Source organism: Trichosurus vulpecula, chromosome 8 (assembly GCF_011100635.1).
Source record: "Trichosurus vulpecula isolate mTriVul1 chromosome 8, mTriVul1.pri, whole genome shotgun sequence".
Classification (NCBI taxonomy): domain Eukaryota; kingdom Metazoa; phylum Chordata; class Mammalia; order Diprotodontia; family Phalangeridae; genus Trichosurus; species Trichosurus vulpecula.
Genome location: NC_050580.1, coordinates 114,309,767 through 114,328,351, shown reverse-complemented (window position 1 = coordinate 114,328,351; position 18,585 = coordinate 114,309,767). Strand labels below are relative to the sequence as shown.

The following is an 18,585-nucleotide window of genomic DNA, read 5'->3' as shown; positions in this document are numbered from 1 at the left end:
GGATGCTGGGGGAAATTTTGGTAATCAATGAAAATTTTTTTGCTGCAAATTCAATTATATTTTATTTTCCCCCAAATTACATGGGGGAAAAGCATTCAATTTAGCATTCAATGAAAACTCATTTTTAAAAGAGAGACACTGTAAGCCTCTTGAAGGCAAAGGTTATGTCTTTTTTTTATATCACTTAGCATAAGCTCTTGCATACATATCAGGTATTTGATAGATGAATTCAACTGAATAACTACCTTGACGTAACCCTAACCCTAAACCCTAGTGTGCAGGAGAGGGATTAGTTATTATTACTATATAATATGGCAGGAATTTCTTTCATTTTCCAAATATAATTTGGGAGGGATATCTTTTCTGTATTTGTACTTGATGTGACCCTACATCCAAAATGATCCTTTAATTTTAGTTTCTTTGTCAATAATTGATTTTCCTCCCATATTTCCAAGTTAACTATCCCCAAATGCCTTTTTAATGGACTTTGATGATTCTGACTCTGGTTTATTTTGAAGGTTCCTCCAGCCATCCTGCTTGTCTTCCTCCTCACAGTTGACCTGGGAGATACGAGCTGTTTTCAAGTAGACTTCCCATTCAATGATAAAGGTGAGAGGAATAAATTGAATTCTCTGAACAGGGTATAGTCATGTCTGGCTAGGCAGACTTAGGTTGAATATGCACCATCCACTTATCAAAACTAGGGCAGTCTCTGTTTTGTTATTCAGTCATATCAGTCGTGTCTGACTCTTTGTGACCACATCTGGGGTTTTCTTGGCAAAGATATTGGAGTAGTTTACCATTTCCTTCTCCAACTAATTTTACAGATGAGGAAACTGAGGCAAACAGGGTTAAGTGACTTGCCCAGGGTCATGCAGCTAGTAAAGTGTCTGAGGCCAGATTTGAACTTGGGTCTTCCTGACTCCAGATCCAGTGCTCTGTTGATCTTACGCTAATCCTATGGGTCCCTTCTGTATAGGATGCCAGGCCTATGGGCCCAGGTGGATAGTCAGGACTGAGAGTGTGATGGTTTCAGGGCCCTGGGAGATACTAGCCCAGGGGTGGGTGTTAGGGAATGGGCAGGTGGGCCTGTCCTGAGGGTACTTTCCTGAATGTTGGTTCCAAAGATAAAGCCTCCCCTCCCATACTTGTTAACAGCTCTACTAGGGTTCAAAATACAGCAATTCTACAAACATTTATTGGTATTTATTATGTCCAGGAGGGGAATGGCTACTGGGCCACCTTGGAGCCAGAAGGACCTGGGTTCAAGCTGTGACTCTGCTACATACTGGTTGTGTTACCATAGTCAAATGTCATAGCCTCTCAGAGGCCTGAGCAATTATTTGGGATTATAAATTATGGAAGATTTGCTGATTTGCATTAGTGGAGGTCATTTCAACAATTAGAGTTCCCTACAGTGCTGAAATCAAGTCTGGAACAAAAATAGTTTTTTGCTAGACTCTTTTGAGCACAATAAAGTGAAGCACTCTTGTAGCATAAAGCCTAATAGCTCTGTAAACCTTAAAGAGGGTTAAACTTAAGTAAAAACTTAAAGAGTTACATAAATGTCAGTACAGCTAGTACATGTGTCAAGTGTCTGAGGTCAGATTTGAACTCAGGTCCTCCTGACTCCAGGGCTGGTGCTCTACTCACTGCACCACCTAGCTGCCCCTTAAGTTGTATTTTAAAGGTTAGTTAGGAACTCAAGATGTAGTGATAGGTAGGGGAGGGCACACCAGGCACAGAAAACTGTGTGAATAAACACTTGGAGGCAGGAAAGTACAGGTCATATGCTCAAGTATGTTGGAGATGGAATATTCTAGTTTGTCTAGAGAATACAGCAGCATGAATTGAACTAGAGTATAGGTTGGCACCAGGTTATAGAGGACCCTGAATGGCAAGCTACGAAGCCCAAACTTTACTTGGCAGGCATTAGGGAAACACTAACGGGATTTGGGGCAGCTAGGTGGTGCCATAGTGCACAGAGTGCCAGGCCTGAAGTCAGGAAGGATTAATCTTCCTGAGTTCAGATCTGGCCTCAGACACTTACTTGTCCTGGACAAGTCACTTAACCCTGTTTGCCTCAGTTTCCCCATCTGTAAAATGAGGTGGAGAAGGAAATGGCAAACCACTCTAGTATCTCTGCCAGGAAAACCTCAAATGGGGTCACAGAGAGTCAAACACGACTGAAAAAGTGACTGAACAAAACAAAAGGGATTTGAGCTGAGGAGAAACATGACCAGATTCTATCCCTAAAGATGCTAGTCTGGCAGTGGTTTGAAAGGAATGTTGGAAGGAGAAAGAAGACTGGAGATGGGAAGGCCTAGTAGGACATTTTTCCATCAGACTAGGGACTCTGGAGGAACTTCTACCAGGTTCCTGTTTTAGGCACTCCCTGAGTTCCAGCTCACTGGTGGGGCTTTGACAAAAGAAGCACTGTTCTGTATATTTTCTGAGCTTTCCCTGTGTTCTGCTGTCTTTGAATTTCAAGTTACTGAATCATAGTTCAGGAACCTTTCCCCTCCCCCCCTTCTCCCCACCCCATGTGGGTGGAGGGGTTGTGGGGAGAGTATTATTTTCTAGACCTCTGTTTCCTAGAGCCATTACCAGGGCTGGACAATTGGGGCTTTGCCCTAGGCACCAAAATTTAGAGGGTGCCTTTTTCTCTTCCAGCTGGTGGTCCCAGATAATTGAGTTACTGGCATCAAATATAAAAGCAGCTAGACTGCCTAGGGTATTGTCTTATTTCCCAAACCAGTTGTTTAACATGAACAATGCTTCCTTCTATTTGTCCTTAATTTCTTCTGCTCTTAATACTCTTAATTTTATTTTCTTTCACTCTTCTCTTCTAGTAGCACATTTAAAAATGCATTCCCGTTTACACAAAAAAAATCTCATAGCAGAGTGTTTCTGAAGTAAAATTTAGGTTAGAAGCTATCTGTCATGGCTCAAACAAGATCACACTCTTATTAGCAGGTAGATTGCTCAAAGTTTATTTGTCTCAGCTGTACAACTGGGAAATTTGGACAAAATTCCAAAGCAGTAATGAATACTGGCTACCTTTATGCAATCCATAGATTTAGAGATCTACTTCTTAGATGGCAGTTAAGAGAGCTTTAGTGATATCAGAAGTGGGGGAGGGGGAATTTAGCACTTATATCATAGGGGATACAGTTATTCATATCTGGGAGACTGGGTCCCATGCTTGAAAGGCACTTCTCTGGGGAACCAAGAGAGAGACAATAGGTGAACTTGGATCACTGAGAAAATCGTAGGTTTCTTTTTCCTTGGCTTAAAACAAATCAAACAGAACTTTCTTATTTCTAAAACAGCAAATATTTGTTATCATATGTAACATAAAATGGGAAAATAAACGGGAAGGCAGGTAAGGTAGATTTTAGGCAAATGTGAAAACCTCTTTTTTCTACAACACATTTGCATTGCCAGTAACTTTTCTCATGATTCTGCATCAAAGCTTATTGTCTTGTTTGCCTTAGTATCTATGCCTTAGCAAATAAATTGACCAAGAGATGAGAAACCTCTAGGGTGTACAAACCATCATCAATATAATGCATTGGGGCAGCTAGATGGTGCAGTGAGTAGAGCACCGGCCCTGGGGTCAGGAGGACCTGATTTCAAATTCCACCTCAGACACTAGACACATGTACTAGCTGTATGACCTTGGGCAAGTCACTTAACCCCAATTGCCCTGCCTTCCCCCTCCAAAAAGAAAAAAAAGAATATAATGCACTGTTTGTCACAGCTTCTAGCATGTCTGAGAAAGGCACATCTGCAAAAACTATTCCCTCTGTGTTAACTGAAATTTTTTTTAGCATCAAACATCTTTGATAAGGATCTCCTATCCAATGCATAGATTTAATATAATATATAAGACCAACAGCCATTCCCCAATAGATAGAGAATATCAAAGGTTCTCAAAAAAGAATAGCAAACAACCATACGAAAGACTGTTCCAAATCACTAATAATGACAAAGTTACAAATCACAGTAACACTGAAGTTTTACCTCATGCCCAGAAAATTAGTAAAGATGAAAAAATCTGTAAATAGCCAACGTTGGAGAGACTTTGGAAAGATAGGCACATTGCTATCCTGTTGGTGGAGCTGTGAATTGGTCCAATCATTCTGGAAAGCGATTTGAAATTTTGCTAGAAAAGTGACTAAACTGTCATACCCTTTGACCCAGTGATTCCACTACTAGGAACATACACTGAAGAGGTAAAAGGCAGGAATGAAAGTCCTATATGCCTCCCAAATATTCAGAGTATAACAGCACTTCTTATAGTGGCAAAGAATTGAAAACAAAGTTAGATGCCCATTGATTGGGGAATGGCTATACAAATTGTGGGGTGTGGGTGTAGGTAGAGTAATGTTACTATAAGCAATGAATGTGAAGAATTCATATAAGCATGGGAAAACTTCTAGAACACAGCGTGATGCAATGGAAGCAGAGATGGATTTTGAGTCAAAGGGACCCAGGTTCAAATCCCAGTTCTGCTACTTATGATCAGTGTGACCTTGGATAAATCACCTAATCTCTCTGGGCTTCAGTTCTCTCATTTGTAAATTGAGAAGGGTGGATGAAATGGCTTCTTTCCAACCCTAAGTCTTATGTGCCTACGAATTGATTTAGAGTAAATGAAGGAGAACCAATATGTATAATGACTGGAACAATATAAGTGGACAGAACAACAAAAGCAAAACTTAAAATCCTGAATATTATAGAATTATATATATATATATATATATATATATATATATATATATATATATATATATATATATATATATATATATATATATATGTGTGTGTGGTGTGGTGCTAGCTGGTGGAGAGCCTGTGTTTTCTTGGTGTTGTTAGCAGTGAGAAGCAGCAGAGAATCCATACTTTGTTGCATCTTGGCCTCAGAGACTGCATTGAGTGCACAATCATCTGTGAACAAAAAATCATGCACCAGTTCTCCCTCTACTTTAGTCTTGGCCTGTGACCTTTTCAAGTTAAATAATTTACTATCGATGCAGTAGCTGACCTTGATGCTGTTTTCCTCCTTGTTGAAGGTGTTGACAATAGTGCTGAAAACACCATGCTAAAAAGTATGGGAGCAACCACGCAGCCCTGCTTTACCCCATTAGTGACTGGGAAAGTGCAAGAGCATTGTCCATTATTGTCCAGAACTCTTGTAAGCACGCTGTCATGAAAATAACATACGATACCAATGAACTTCTCCAGGCACCCACATTTTGCCATGATTTTCCACAAGCCCTCATGACTGACAGTAACAAAGGCCTTGGTCAGATCGACGAATGTTGTGTACAGACCTCTGCTCTGCTCTTGTTATTTCTCCTGGAGTTGTCAGACAGCAGACACTATGTTGACCATTCTTTGGCCCTTTCCGAAGCCATGCTGGCTCTCAGGTAGATGACCATCTTCAAGGAGAAGGATCAGCTTACTAAGGAGGATTCTGGCAAGAATCTTGCCAGCAATGACTAAGAGTGACCTCCCTGTGATTGTCACAGGACAACCTATTTCCTTTACCTTTATCAAGATGGACAATGAATGCGATGTAAAATGTGGTGGGAAAATGTGATGTAAAAACAAAAGATATCAATAATTTAAAAATAACAGTTCTCCACAAAACTACCAAAATAAAACACGTACAAGGAATAATTTCCAGAATAGTTTCAAAAGCTTCAGCATTGGCAACTTGCCCAAGAGCTCCTCAGGAAAAATATAGATACCATAGCACCTGAAGGGGAGAGTGTCCAAAGGACTCTAGGGTTTCCAAAGGGAAAAGTGAGGAGCTGAGGATCCACCCTTCCAGCTTCTGCTAGCCGTACCACCAATGGTCCTGCATCTGCAGCAACTATCCTTCCCTACTCCCTTGCCTGGGCCTGCCCACAACTGGTGTTCAGGAGCTTCTTTGGGTCTTGGTGATCCATCTGCCCATCAGGCTCTGTGTCTACTGCACGGTCTCCATGCATTCCAGGATGCACGAATCATCAGTTGAGCTAGGAGAAACAGTGCTAAATTTCCCCAGGAGATGAGTCACCCTTTCTCCTGACTATGCAATAAGATCAGATAAATATTCCAAAGAGAGTAAAGAACAAGCGAAAGAATCTATATGAAGAAAAATATTTATTATCTTGTTGTGGTGGCAAAGAATTGGAAATCGAAGGGATGCCCATCAGTTGGGGAAGAGCTGAACAGATTGTGGTATATGATTATGAAAAGAATACTATTGTGCCATAGGAAATGATGAGGGGGATGGTTCAGATTGTTAAGAATTAAAAACCCAAGCGGCCGCTAGGTGGCACAGTGAGTAGAGCACCAGCCCTGGAGTCAGGAGGGCCTAAGTTCAAATCCAGCCTCAGATACTTGACACACGTACTAGCTGTGTGATCTTGGGCAAGTCACTTAACCCCAATTGCCTTGCCTTCCCCCCTCCAAAACACACACACACAACCCAAGAGACAGAATTTCTGGGTAATTAATAATTAATTTGTTATTTAGGCTAGCAAATAATAAATTGATAGTCAGTGGCTTCCCTCAATAACCAAAGACAAAACCATGGAGATACTGAATACTTTAAGTACCTTTGGAAAAGGGGGTGCCCCTGACAGGTGAAAATCAACCCTGACTGGTAAACAATTGGTGAGGGGATGGGTTAGCAGTCTTCATCTCCTTCTGCTGAGAATGTGGCTTGACCATGAGACTTGGCCACATCCAGCAATCTAGATAGGGCAATCCATCTCTACCCAGACCACTCTGGTTGTTTTTCTTCTTCATGAGCTAGGTCACCCTAAATTCTAATGGAGGGGTGTAAGAACATAGGTTTATTCTCTCAGGGCGAGAATTCATCTAGATTGGATTCTGTTCACACTCCAAACAGAAGTAAAGTCTCGTAGTTAGGTAGGGTCCTGCCCACGAATGAAGATTAGGGCAATCTCCTCTATCAGCCATGACCTTCAGAGACTAGCTGGATGACCTACAAAGGCTGGTCCCTGAATGAGGAAATAAAAGCCTGGATTCTAATTAATAATGGGTTATTAACATAATAGAAAATAATTTCTCTCAAGAAAAACCTGGGAAGACTTCTATGAACTGATGCAAAGTAAAGTGACCAGGGAAACATTTTATACATAACAGCAATATTGTAAAAATGATCAACTGTGAAAGACTTAGCTACTCTGACAATGGTCCAAGACAATTCTAAAGGGCTTGTAATGGAAAAATGATATCCACCTCCAGAAAGAGAACTGGTGACCTCTGAGTGTAAATTGAAGGATATTGTTTTCAACTTTTAAAAATTTTTCTTCCCTTTGCTTTCTTTCTTTCTTTCTTTTTGCAACATGACTAATATAGAAATATGTTTTGCTTGTCTTCACATGTAAAATGGGCATCACATTGTCTTCTTAATGGAGGGTAGAGGGGCCACAGGAAGAAAGAAAATTTAGAACTAAAAATTTTGAAAATTAAAAGTTATAAACTTAAAAAAACCAATAAGATAAGATCCTAAGACCTTCTAGGTCCCCAGGTGAATCCTTCCCCACCTCCAGTAGGACCCCACCATGCTGTCTTTCCTTGTCTGGCCTTACATTCTTGGCCCAGATTCATCCCCATTCCACTCTTCCTTGACTCAGATGCCAGAATTTCTAGTAATCATGACTTTGTTTACATAATTAAAACAATAAACTTGGCATATACCATATATAAAAATAGATTGTCCATTTTCTTGCTTTAGTTTGCTACTTCAGTCCATTTCTTAACATAGACATGGCCAAAGTGCCATTTAGAGAAAGCAAAATCCATTTTGGTAAGTGGCTGAGTAACTGATCCCCTTGGTGTTAAGGTAATGCTTCTCCATCTTTTCACTGAAAACTGTTTTGACATTTGCGTGTTTAGGCTGCCGCTTGGATGACAATTTCTATGCACATGGGAAAAGGTGGAAGACTAAAGATTGTCAAGACTGCTCGTGTTTCGAGCACCATATGACTTGCTGCTTCAGGTAAGTTCCAGGCCACCAGCACTACTCTGAGCAGAATGATCTCAGTTATTGATGATAACCTGCCCTCTGCTTTTATAGCAAAATAATAAAAGAAGTCCTCAGTTCAATGAATTTTCTTTCATTGACAATTTTCCTATGAGCCAATTATGGCTCACATTTCTATCACACTTTAACTCTGAGTCTCAGAGAGGTCAACTAGCTTGCCCAGGGTCACATAGCCAACAGAGGCAGAACTTAGAACTCAGGACTTCTGATTCTAAGTACTGAGCTATTTTACCACACCATGCTGCCTCCCTGGGATAGCCATGTGTGCGCCAGCCACTGTGATGATTAATGGTAGCAAATATGGAATCCTAGGCTGATTTCCTCCTGGTATCTAACATGTTTCTTGTCTGCCTTCCTGGTAGTTTCTTTTCTTTTTTTTAAATAATATTTTTTTCCTCAATTACACATAAAAATAATTTTTAACATGCATTTTAAAAGCATTTTGAGTTCCAAATTTTCTCACTTCTCCCCTCCCTGAGACAATAAACAATTTGATATACTTCCTGGTATTTTCTTAAGGAATATGAAAGTGTTTTAGTATCAACTGAAACAAAGCAGAATTAAGAAATGTACTGTTTCTGAAAGCACCACAGAATATATCTCAAGACAGAATCAGAATTATTTTTGGATAATCTACTTTTATACATATATATATATATGAAAGATATAATTAGGGGCACATAACAAAGACTAAAGTCCAAAATAATTTGAGGCTTGAGAAAAGTGCTAATGATTGCAAAAAGCATTGTTTTAGCCATGTTCTGGGGAAGTCAAAGAGTAAAGAAGTGAAAGACAGGCTTTTAAACTCAACAAGTCCATAACTGAACTCATCACCTTCCCTGCCCCACCAACCAAACCTGCCTTCTCTCCCAACTTCTTTTCATGGTACCACCATTCTCCCAGACAATTAGACTCCAAACCTCAGTGATATCTTTAACTCTTCTCTTCCCCACCCCCCTGTACCATATCCAATTGATGGTAAGTTGTTATCAGTTCTTCCTTTGCAATACCTCTCACTTTCATTCCGTCTTTCCACCTAGCTAGATCAGGTTGACAGAGGTTGCTTGCTTCTATGGAATTTGAGGTCTTATGTTCAAATTCCAGTTCTTTCTCTTACTAACTACGGGACCTTAAGCAAATCAGTTAACCTCACTGGACATCAGTTCCCATATCTGTAAAATGAAAAAGTTGGATCAGATGGTCTCTAAGGCCCTTTTCAGCTCTGAATCAGTGTTCCTATGATATGTATCACCTATAGTTCACCCAGACTTCATTAAAGCATTTGATAAAGTCACTCACACCATCCTTGTGGACAAGACAGAAAAATATGGGCTAGATGATTGTACTGTTAGGTGCTTTCAAAGTTGATTGAATGACTAGACCACTCAAATTAATAGCTCGATGTCTCTAATAGAGTGCCATGAGGATCTGCTCTTGGCCCTGTGGTATTCAGCATACTTATCGGTGACTTTGATGAAGGCAGAGATGGCACGTTTATGATTTTTAAGGTGATGGAGTACCTTGAGATAACTTCAAAGGAACAAGGATGTCATTCCAAGCAAGTATGGAGAGCAAGGAAGAATTTTACAATGGCCTTCATAGTGCATCATGTTTTTATTTCCACTATGGCCAGGGGATTGTCATCCATGCCCAAAGTATATGCAGAGTGGTTCCTTTCTTAGAAGAGAAGAATCTAAAAAAGCACTTCTTCATGTTTTCATGGAAAATGAAGTGTTCCTCCAAAACTGAAAGACTTCAACATGAAAACAAAGAAGAAGGAAGGAAACAAGCATTTATTAAATGCCTGATATGTGCCAGGTAGTATGCTAAGCATTTAGTCCTCACAACAACCCTATGAGGTAGTTGCTATTATCATCCCCATTTTATAGTTGAGGAAACTGAGGTGAATAACTTGGCCACGGTCACACAACTAGTAAGTGTTTGAGTCTGGATTTGAATTCAGGTCTTGCTGACTCCAGGCCTCGCACTCTATCCATTGTGCCACCTAGCTGCCCCAAGGAAAAAGAATTTGAAGAGACAGAGGTATGCAAACATATCTGAAGAGGTTCAAATGTGGAAGAATGTGACATAAAGAAGGAAGAGGACCACTGAACATTTGAAGTTAAGTAATAGATATGAGGCTCTTTCTGAAGAGAAAGAAGTTGGACCCTCTGAGGAATAAATAATTGCTAGTTTCCTGGGATGTTGCTGGTAGGCTGCCCAGGTTTCACAGGCATACAACAATGAGGTCAGCACTCCATCTTACCTTCCACTGGTATTTTCAAAAGTTCCAGTTCAGTTCCATCATGCTCTGATTTCACCTTTCTGGTCACCGGTCAACTTTGTGCCGCCAGTTCCTTGCCCCGTCTACACTCAAGGTCTCTGCCATTGTCACCATAGCTGTCCAGGATCTGTTCAAGCTCCTCTGTTGTTGTATCCATCTCAGTCTATAGCCATAACTGGCAACCGATGGTAACTGCAAGCAGTCAGTAATGGCTACCTATCCCATCAGTAGCATGGAAAGCACAGTTAGGAATAGTCTCTTCCCATGGTGAAACTTGTGGCCAAACAAAGGGGAAGAGCTGAATTGTGTGATCACATGCAAAACCTCTCATTATCTCTTTACATAGCTTCATCCTTGTCTCAAAACTATGCTTGGCTAGTCCTACTTTTGATGTCCCATGGACATCATGTCCATGTGGGACCCTCAGACTCCCAGAGAGATAAAAGGCATCACAACCTCCACCTATATTCTTGGATAAGTAACTTAACTTTTGAATATCAAAATTCTTCATGTATAAAATTAATCAATCAATCAATCAGCATTTATTAAGCACTTTTTATATACCATTTCCTGTGCTAGCAATTGGAGATACAAAGACAAAAATGGAAAATCCTTGCAAGAACCAGGAGGACACTATACACAGAGCAATATTGTTTGATGAAGAACTATGAGTGACTTAGCTATTCTCAGCAATACAATAATCCAAAACAATCCCAAAGGACTAATGATGAAGTGTACTATCTGCCTCCAGAGAAAGAACTGATATTATTTGAATACAGACTGGAGCATGCCAATTTTCACTTTCTTTCTTTCTTTTCTTTCTTTCATTTGAGTCTTCTTATACAAAATGACTAATATGGAAATGTTTTACATAACTGCACATATATAATCTATATCTCATTGCTTACTGTCTCAGGGAAGGCGAAGGAGAAGGAGGAATAGAATTTGGAACTCAAACTTTAAATAAAAATGATAAAAAAATTAAAAACCAACAATGACAAACCCATTATAAGTTAACATGTATAACATATTTTTTATGAAAATAACTATTTTACAAAACAAAAAATTAATGAGGAATGGTATTATTTTACATATTTTTGCAACTATCTTTAATATCTAGCTTAGTAGAAAGTAGCTGGATTCTCCTATCTGCTTCTCCATTGAATCTTTTGAGATTTTGGTGGTTTGGTTGAAGTATATGAAGAAAATCTGGCCTCCTACACATTTGTAGTCAGGAAAGGAAGGAGTATTTTAATGACCTCAGATAATTGTGGATATTCTTGACACTAAACACAAAACTCACCCAGTAGTAGTTGGATAAAGGTTTGTTGCAATGTGAAATCTGAGCCTACCTCTGACCTTTTCATGCTCTGTCACATTAAAATCCATTGGTATATCTTGCACTTTGAATGAATCTTTCACTCATGCATGATTTGGTATTAATATCATATATTGCTCCTTTGGAAACCATTGGTTTGCTAAGTTGAACTAATGCAGGTCTTCCATTCTACAATATCCAAAAATCACATTGATTAATATCACCACCGATCTCATCAGAAAAGACTTTAAGTATTGAAAAGCTATTAAACTACAGTGGCTGTTTTTCAAAATTCTAGCTTTTGGTTGAAAGCTTGTATTTATCATTGGCAACAGATACCATCAAGTATTTTCCTTGAAGTGATAGGTTTGCTGGCTCATTTCTGAGACAATGTCTAACAAATACCTAAGTCTGAATAACCATAGTTTGCCAGGATTCTTTCAAGTAAAAATGGTGCTTTGTTACCAAAAAAAAAAAAAAAAAAGGCAGCACCCTGAGCTCTCAACTCAAACAATGGCACAATGATGCAAGTGTTTCCTTCAAGGTAGCCCATCAGACTGTGGTATCTAGCTGGTCCTGGAGTGAGCAAGACTCATCTTCCTGAGGTCAGATCTGGCCTCAGACACTTGTGACCCTGTTTGCCTCAGTTTCCTCAAATGCAAAATGGAAATGAGATAATAATTGTAATGTATTTAGCATAGCATCTGACACGTGCTATATGGATGTTAGCTATTGTTGCTGTGTCCTGTCTTGCCTCATGCTAGGTTCTGGATGTGTCTTAGTGCTTTTATCCAAACTGCTCTTTCCCCAAAATCCATACCAGTTAGGATAACATTAAATACACAAGATATAACAGCCAATAACTTATTTATATAACAACGAGAATAAGAGGTAGCAAGGGCAAACATAGGAGGCTCAGGGTTATGGTCAACAGCTGTGGGTGTACGCTGACTAAGCAGAGCCAGCTCTGGTTTCACAGAAACTGGAGCTTTCCTGCTTTCACTACTTCTGCTCACAGAAAATAGCCGAGGCAAAAACTCTGGAGAGGTGGGGGCAACAAACACAACTGCCCACTCCCTCTAAGCCCACCTTTTTCCCACTCAGAAACACAGAAAAAGGAAATTATCTCTAAGGGACAACACCAGTCATCTCATCTCAACCTGATCTAATCAGCACAGTCCACACATGGTCAGCCTCAGTAGCAGCATCTTCACCAACAGTCTCTGTCTCTTTGTCTCCCTCTGTCTCTCTGTCTTTCTCTTTCTGTCTCTCTCTCTGTCTTTCTCTTTTTTTCTCTTTGTGTTGCTGGGGCTTAAAATGCAGGAGGCTTTGGCACAAGTTCTCAAAATAGGTGAATTCCATACTCTCACCCTCAGTCCAGTTTTTCCTCTTTCAGAGTGGTTCTTTTCAAATTCCTTGGGAAAACTCTCCCATCCTCCTTTGGGTCCACAGCCATGGGGCTGGTGGTTCTGTTGAAGTATCTCCATCTCCATGGTGACTGTGATGCAGAGTTACACAAATATAACAGGGATAATCAGGAGAACTTCCTGGTCTATTGGACCTCTTTCCATGGAACTGGTGGTGTGGGTGCTGGCTCCTGTATTCTAGCTTAGAAGAACTTGCACTTTAGAATCACTGTGTGTATGGGATTGGGGGTGGAGGTGGGGGGGGGGTCTAAACCAAAGATGATGGGTGATTAAACCAAGAAGAAACACCCACTCAGCAGTCTAAAAAAAGAAGAGAAAGCTAGGAGCAGGGAGAGTACCCCTCTCCTACCCATACCGAATTGTTGTTGATCCTTCCTTCTCCAAGAGGACCAATGACACCTTGAGGGTAATGTCTCGACTTGCTCATGAACTGGATTTAAATAAGGCAGAGCTGGCAACACTGTCAACCAAATGCAATGGCCAAGAGCACAACATATGGGACGTTTCATATGAGGAACACTGAGTCTAGTTTGGACGATGTGGCTTAGCTGTGTACTAGCCTCTTCCGTGACCAAAATTTATTGTTTTTTCTTACAAGATTTCATTGATGCCTTTGATTTTACATCACAGACATATCCCAGTAGCTGCCATACTACACAATACATATATTGAACCCTTCCTTGTAACATTCAAAAATAGTTAAGCAAGACCAACAAACATTACTGACAGTGAATAGAACATTCTGCATCCTTATTTCCACCCCACTACCTCTCCCTGAGAAGAGAGTGTGTTTCATTATCTATTCTCCAGAGCCAAGATTGGTTATTACAATTAATCAGAGCTGGTCTGACTTTTAGTCTACACTTCTCCTGGCTCTGCTTACTTCATTGTGCATTAATTCATAAAGGTCTTCCAATGTTTCTCTGAATTCCTCATATCCGTTGTTTCTTATACTGCAATAATATTCTATTACATTTACGTATCACAGTTTGTTCAGTCATTCCCCAAGCAACCCATTTTATTTCTAGCTTGCTCTTAACCACAAAGAAGGGCTGCTGTGAATATTTTGGTCTTCCTATGTGTAGTGTGTACTCTGTGGCCTCACTCTCTCTGAGCCAGGATAGTTCTGAAGGGTTAGAGCATCACTTCTCTAAAGCTCTGGCCCCCATTCCTGGTATGTTAGCCTCGCTGCTGACTGCCCTTTTCTGGCATCCCAGGTCTACTTAACCACTTAACATCAATTACCTTTGATAAAGGGATATTTGCTTCAAACATACAGCAAGAACAAAAACATAAAACTTCCCCTTCATACCTCTGGGGTAGCGGACTTTATTCCATACCTTGGTCTTTAGAGGCAGTGGACTCAGACTTCACTTTCAGTGTAGTATGGTTCCCACCAAGTTCATGTTCCAATGTGGCATGGCTGCCATGTGAGTCTCTGTCTCAGCTACTGCTGTATGGGGTCCCAAAGGTTGCTACTTAGGTATCAATCTATCAGTAAACATTTATTAAGTGCCTACCCCATGCTATGTCCCGGGGATGCAAAAAACAAACAAACAAAAAGATCCTACCTGCCCTCCAGGAATTTTCAATCTAATAGATCAATGCTGGGCTGGCTGCAAAACCTAGCATAGATCCTACTTCCAGACACCTGGACCTTGAGTGTTATGATATTTCAAAACTTGCAGGGTCATAGCCTCCAATTTCCTTCACCTAAAATGAAAGAACAAATTCTGAGGCAAAGAACCAAGACATATTCAGAGGCCACTTCTTGTCCTCAGAGGGAGAGGGCCCAAAGCCTCTCCTGTTACAGAAGCTGTCAGTCAGAAGAAATGTTAGGAAATATTATGAAGCAAATCCCCAAGCTCAAAGAATGCAATGGAGACCACCTTTACTACTTTATTATGGAAGTGCCTGATAGTTTACAAGGTGAGAAAGCAAGGGTAGCTAGGTGGCAATGAGTAGAGATCTGGCCCTGGAGTCAGGAGGACCTGAGTTTAAATTTGACCTCAGTCACTTGACACACTTATCAGCTGTGTGACCTTGGGCAAGTTACTTAACCCCAATTGCCCTGCCTTCCCCCCTCAAAAAAAAAACAAACAAATAAAATGGGGTAATCTGGGAGGGCTCAGAGAATAGTCTAACTGGTGTCTTTTTTTGCTTTTTCTCTCCCAAAGCTATGTAATTCCCTCTTCATATGACAAGGAAAACTGTATAGATATTTTTGACTCGAAGTCCTGTACTTTTCACATTGTGAAGAAGTCCGACCCTAGTAAGAAGTGTGAAAGTGTAAGTACTTCAGGTTAAAGTCTTTGGATTTCTCTCCCATGCCAATAAAGGAAAGAAGGAATTCACTGAGACCTGGAAAAGGAAGAATTACACTATTGGATGGAATGCCCTCATCCCTAGCTCCAAATTCATTGTATTTTCCCCACTTGTCCCCTGGTTCCATATAACCTGTTTTCTTCAGTTGCCGTGGATTATAATTTTTCATCTGCAAAGTGAAGATAAATAAATTACCTTCTCAAGCTTCATTACATTTTGGTGTATTATTGTTCATGGAAAGTTCCTTCTTCAATGGATCTCCTCTTTAGTTTGGGAGCGGTGGTACAACCATTTTGGAAAGCAATTTGAATTATGCAAATGAAGTGACTAAAATATCTAGACCCTTTGAACCAGAGACTCCATTGCTGGGCTCATACCCCAGAGGAGCCATCAATCAGGAGAAAATTCCCATGTCCTCCAAAATATTTATAGTAGCAATTTTTTGTGATAGCTAGGAATTGGAAACAAAGTAGATGCCCATTAATTTGGAATGGCTAAACAAATTGTGGTACATGGATGTAACGGAATATTACTGTGCCATAAGAAAGGATTTGTGTGACGAATACAGAGAAAAATGGAAAGATGCATATGAACTGAAGCAGAATGAAGTAAGCAGAGCCAAGAAAACAATATATGTGGTAACTACAACAGGGTAACTGGAAAGAATGACACCCACAAGAATCAAAAGTGAACGTAATAAAATGATAAAGGTCAAGCAGAACTCAAATTAAGATATGAGATATGAGAAGATGCAAGAGATGAGAAGAAGTACCCAGCCTATCCCTTCACGGGTGTTACACATAACACATGCTTTTAGACTCTTTCAACGTATCAACCAGTTTTGCTGACTTTTTTTTCCTCCCTAAAAAAATATTTGTCCTATGGGATGGCTCTTGGGGAGAAAGAAGAGGAGAAGGAGAAGTGATACTTGGGGTAACTATGGCGATATGAAATACATAAAAAACTTTAGAAAAAAAGAAAATCTATAATGATGGAAAACTCACTACCTGTAACATAATGAAAAAGCTTGGCCTTAGAGATGAGAAAGTATACTACCCTCTCTTCCTCAAAGAGGTAGGGAACTATGGATGGGGAACACTGAATTTACCACCAGACTTCGTTGAAATGTTGCTTAACTTTACTAAACTATTTTTGGTTTCTTTTTTATTCTTTCTTACAAAAGATAACTCACAGGGTAGAGGATGAGAGAAGGATAGATATATTTGGAAATGAAGTTGATGTAAAGACAAAAGAAATCAATTTTTTAAGAAAGGTGGACTCCTATTAACCTGGGCCAGTTGTGGGCTTCACTCTAAAAAAGAAAGGGGAAGAACTTGGAGATCTCCATCACAAAAATAATTCAAATATTGGTAAATCTGTGCCTCCAAATGCTACTCATCCAGCCCACTTGGATCCGTCCTACTAATAACCCATCGCTAACAACCTGTACTACATATTTTGGTGTGAATGGTTTTGTACCCATACCCATCACAGCTCCATCTGTTCGTACGCTTTTCTTCCTTCAAGACCTAACTCAGGCGCCAACTTCTACCTTGACATTTTCCTCCACCACTCCCCGTCAAAGAGGGTAAAATTCCCTGCCTTCCCCTTGAGCTCTCCTATGAACTTAACATATTCTAACTTGCATTCTAATTGTTAATAAGTGTTTGTTAAATTGAATAGAATCAAATGCTGACAATGACCCTTTTTGTTGTAAGTTGTAGGTTGTAACCTCCTTATATTCCATGTGGCTAGCACAGGACTATATTGGTGCAAGTTGGTAAGACTGGGCCCCTTCCCCTAGAACAAAGGTTAACTTTTTTTGGTCGTGAATCCATTTGGAAGTTCCATGAAATAACCAATCCCATCTTAGAACGTGAGTAAATGCATACAATAAAATAGATAGAATGATAAAGTATACTTTATATAGTTATATTTATTATTAATATTATTATATTTAGTATATATTATTGTGTTATATATTATTAATATATTAATTATAAAACTTATATTGAAATAAAGATGTATTATTTCTCCATGCAAGTTCACAAATCACTGAAATCACTCTATGGATTTCTTGGGAGTCCATGGACGCAAACTCAAGAACCCCTAATATAAGTAGAGGAAAAAAGAGATGAAATAGCTGACCAATTCATGAGGTGTAAACAATAGGCATCATAGAAATTCCAGCAATGTAGTAAACTTTCTTACCTCGATCTTACTGATGAATGAACTACTCAAAAGGGCCTGGGCTTTGCTCCCTGAGATTGGCTGAGAAAAGCCTGTCTGAGTAGCTTATTGGCTCTTAAGTATGAAGGAGTATATCCTGGATGTCTTGGGTAAACAACTTGTAGCCCTGGGGTAGGGCTGTCCAGCTGTTGGCTATACATCATGTTCTGGAGTCGTCCCTCTCCCCACCCCGATGCTTTTCAAAATCATGCCTATGGCATAGGAGATAACACATAAGACAAAGCCGGAGAAGACTGCCATTTGCCACTTTTAGTACCTGCTTAACCATGGTCAAGTGATTTCAATTCTCTAAGTTTCCGTTTCCTTGCTTATAAAATAGAATGGCTTAACACTTGTATTCATTACTATCTAGCACTGCAGGGAGAGTAACTTGTGAACTTTAAAATGCTCCAGAAGTTGGAGCCGACATCACTAAAGGTCATCTCCAGCCTGAAGCCCTCCCAGATTCCCATCATGGACACTTGCCTGCGTCAGTGAGTAAGTTTCCTAAGGAAGTCTATCTCTCTATCAGGAAGACTGAGCAGGATCCCAGGCTTTTGGGGGGTGAGGCTCTGAAGGGAGTGGCTGCTTCTAGGGATCTATCAGGGTCCTGACGTGGCTCTCTCCTTGGTGCCAGTGGCTCCCACAAGAAACTTCAGAAGGCTTTGCCTTTGCAGCCCGATTTTCTTCTTCTTAGGGAGCCTTCAGTGTTGGATTTTGCCTCTTCCTCCCCCCCCCAAATGAGTCTAGCCTCCTCAAGAAAGGCCTCTCTTGACAACTTGAGCCCCTACTCTTCCAACAGCATTATGTTCTAGGTGCGCCATCATTTACATTTTATGTCCATTCTATAAACTTAGTAACACAGCTAATAGATAGTAGAGACCATGCGGGACCTAGGGCAAACACTCAGAAGGGCTTACTACTTGTAGGG

The 18,585-nt window shown here is 40.1% G+C and overlaps 1 long non-coding RNA gene across 1 annotated transcript in view; it reads left to right on the top strand.

Annotated features, from left to right (window-relative positions):
* The window catches only part of LOC118828151, a 61,755-nt gene extending 46,175 nt beyond the window's left edge, over positions 1 to 15,580 (top strand). Inside the window, exons 2-4 of the long non-coding RNA XR_005008935.1 lie at positions 519 to 609; positions 7,924 to 8,026; positions 15,278 to 15,580. This is a non-coding gene — a long non-coding RNA (uncharacterized LOC118828151). The remainder of the gene's footprint in view (positions 1 to 518; positions 610 to 7,923; positions 8,027 to 15,277) is intronic.
* The last annotated feature ends 3,005 nt before the right edge of the window (positions 15,581 to 18,585 follow it).